Raw genomic sequence first — 3,964 nt, forward strand, 5'->3', positions numbered from 1 at the left:
TGTTGAAGTTGGTTGGTTTTGGAAAAAGATTTAATATTGGTATTTGTTTGATTTTGAAATAATTTGTTACTGGAAATGATTTGAATGACTGAGAGGTGTTTAGTTTGGTAGTTGGGACCCTTGAAGGATGGCAGAAATTCGAGTTTTAGAGGAGATACTGCCAAAACTTCTATAAGAATTGGAGTTTTGATTTGAGGTGTTATTTTAAAAAGGAAAGAGATTATTATGTGGCTTGTGTATTTGAGACTATTTGTTGACCCTCTGTCGCAAGATGTGACCGGGCACTTTAACTCCCCGGATTCCCCATGGGCATGCATATATATTTGAATATTGAATATTATATTTGAGCTTGGAGTTTGACTCCATGGAATATTATTGAGTTTGGAGTTTGACTCCATAGAATACTATATTATTGAGCTTGGAGTTTGACTCCATGGAATACTATGTTATTCAGGTTGGAGTTTGACTCCATGGAATACTATATTATTGATGAGCTTGGAGATGCGCGCATAGAGAGACTGTCCAATGGTTAACTACCAGGACATGTCGGGTTGGCTGTATAACCGATAGATGAGACTCATCAGCCATAGGACAGGCATACATCATATGCATTTGTTTGTTTGCTTGAGCGTGCATTGTTTTGGTTTGTTTAACTGTTTAATTATGCTTATCTGCTACTTGTCCTACTTGCTGTAAATGTTTCTCTATCTGTATTTTCATTGTTTGAATTGTATGTGTATGTTTTCTGAGAAATCTCTCTTGGCGGAGGTGTGAAGGGGGTTGTCCCATGGGTGATTCAGAGGATAAGAGAAGACAGAAAATGGAATGTTAGGTTAAATTTAGATTCATAACTTGAATACCTTAGATAACTTACCTAATTTTATGATTTTGTTGAATCTTTAATCTGAAATTTGAGTGTTGAAGTTCTAGGAATGCCTCTGGATTTCCCGGGATCTTTTATATTAACTATGCGGGTACCTTTACCGTGCTGAGAACCTCCAGTTCTCATTCCATATATATTTTATTGTTTTTTAGATGCAGGTCGAGAGACACCTCGTTGAGCGTCTGGAGAACCTCCTTACAAGCGAAGAACTATCTTTTGAGCTGTCATATTTTGTTTTAATCTATATATATATGTTTATTGCATGTATGCATGTACATTTTGTGTTTGTCCCTCCTAGAGCCATTAATTTGATGAACTAAAATTGTTGTGGGTAAACAATTTCACAAAATATTTACGTTGCAAGTATAGCTTCAAACCAACAAACAACTCTCACATCAAATTAAATTTTAGGTTGTCACAAAGAATAATCCCCAAATAAGAATTAACCGGAGTATTTAGACTCCGGGTCGTCTCACAAGGAGTTGCAATGAAGTGGTCAATTATTGGCTATGGGGATCAAGGGGTTTTGATTTGACATTGGGGCAAGAAAGTAAATGGGCAAGAAATTAAATGACAAGAAAGGTAAATCAAGCAAGTAATAAAGGGAGACATTCATGGCAAGTGTTAAGATCATAGGCTTTCTATCCTAGTCATGCAATGATTAATTCATCTTATTTAGTTAACTCCAACAAATAGGGAGAATGTCAAACAAGACTAATTAATCACACCACAATAATAACAAGAATTTATCTCATTACGTCATCTCCAACATTGGAAGAAAGTCTAATGAGACTAGCTAATCTCAATCCAAAAATCCTAATCGACTTACTAATTAAAATAGCAAAAGATTAGCGTCAATGGAAATAATATTCCATAAGCCCTAATCAACTCACTAATTTAATTAGCAAAAGATTAGCGTCAATGGAAACAATATTAGCTAACAACTCTAGATCGCCAACATGAGTTGGGTTTTCATGACTCAAGATTGCCCAATCCCTCTTTCCAAGCCAAGAATGCTCAAAATCTACTCTAACATCCTACCAAGCATTTTGTCAAACACTTGGTAGGCATACAAGGAAAGCATAGTAAAATTGCAAGGAATGTAAATTCACACTACTCAATTGCAATGAATTAAACAACAACAAATCCAAATCAACAATAAAGGAACATGAATCATAAATTGCATTGAATTGAAAATAAAAGAACCAAAAAGTGCATCAACAACAAAGTAAGCAATTGCAAGAATGAGATACAAAATTAAAGAGAGAAAGAGTAGAGGAACAAGAAATTGTAAAGGAAAAGTAAATCAAAGCATGAATTAAACCTAAATCTAAGAGAGATTAATCTACCCTAACCTAATTCTAGAGAGAAGAAATATATATAATTATATACTCTGGCCGGCCTTAGCTTCGCAGGTCGAGTCTGGAGCTTGCTATCTGAGTTTTGGAACTCTGATACATACATATGTTTTCAGTTTTCTTGTGATCTTACTTGTTCGTTCTACGAATATCCATGCGAGTGTGACACGATTTTTTGTTTATCGTTTTTATTTAACTTATTCTTCAAGGCTCCTTGATATGATTTCATCCAGTATATTTATGTACATATCATTTTCTTTTAGAGGTCGTAATATCTTGCCACTTCTGTTTTACGACTTAAGCATAAGGCTCTGTGTAGTAGGGTGTTACACTTCAATTGTTGAATCACAACTGAAAAGGGTCTATAGTCTAATATAGTGCTTAAAATTCAATTTTGGAGACCATAATATAGTGCAATTAGAAGCTATAACTACCTTAGTGCACAGGTTCAATTTTAGAGATTACTTTAAGATTTAAAAATCAAACTAATTATCAAATAAAAATTCACTCAAATAACTAAATAGAGTCTTATTTGATTTATTTCCAAGCATTTTTACTCATTATAAAATGAATTAAAAAAAGTAAGATACATTTCGGTACTTGAAACAAAAAATAAAGCCACGAAAAGAATGCAAATTAAAAAAAACTTTGACGCATTATTAGTAGCCATCTTAAAAGAATATGAATAATCAAGCCTATTGATCAATCTATTTATAGGCTCTTGAAAAAAAAAATTAAACCCAATATAATATTGTTATTATTATAATGACAATAATAAATTCAGTCTTGTTAAGATAATGCCACTATCTCACATTATTATTGGCGATTTCTTACTTAATATGTATAAAATAAAATTAAATAATTATTATTTTTGGAAAAAAATTTATTTTAATGGATTAGACTGCAATTTTTTAGTTAAGTATATTATTTCTAGAAAAGCAACTTATTAAATAAATTGATTTAGTTAAAAAAGAAGAAATACTACTCACATTATATTGATTATTTTAAAATTTTTATAAATCTTTAGTTTTTATAAATCTCATTGCTTTTAATATGGGCAAATTCTTCAGCTAAAAACTCTATCTTGGTTTTTACAAATTCAATAATTTTTTACTGTGGATGAATTTTTCTGTCACTCTTACTGTTGATAGATCCTTTTGTTTACTACTCATAAACATTTTGTTGATTTGATGAATATATTAAATTTGAGTAAAGTATTGTTTTTGTTCTCAACATTTGGGGTAAGTTTTATTTGTGTTCCTAACGTTTAAATTGTCCTATTTGTATCCTTAATGTTTATAAAAGTGATTCAATGTTATCCTACTATCAATTATACTAACAAATCAGATTATATTTTTCAATTATTCTCACTTGGATGTATTCATTCTCAATTAGATTTCACTTGGATGTGTTCGATTTTAATATTATACCCACTATTTGTGTTTAGATTTAATTATATCCCTAGAAAAGTGAATTATATATATAAATGTTGTAGGAATTAATTTCAATATTTGATGAGCTACTTCATGGAGTAGATCATCAATTCTATCTCAAACATTTGTATTCTAACTTCAAGAAGAGATTTTTAAAACTCAAACTAAAGCGCTCATGATGTGTAATTGACGGCAAGATAATATTGAATCACTTTTACAAACGTTAGGGATACAAATAGGATGATTTAAACGTTAGGGACACAAATAGGATTTACCCCAAACGTTGGGGA

This window comes from Arachis ipaensis, chromosome B03 (assembly GCF_000816755.2).
Source record: "Arachis ipaensis cultivar K30076 chromosome B03, Araip1.1, whole genome shotgun sequence".
In the NCBI taxonomy this organism is placed as follows: domain Eukaryota; kingdom Viridiplantae; phylum Streptophyta; class Magnoliopsida; order Fabales; family Fabaceae; genus Arachis; species Arachis ipaensis.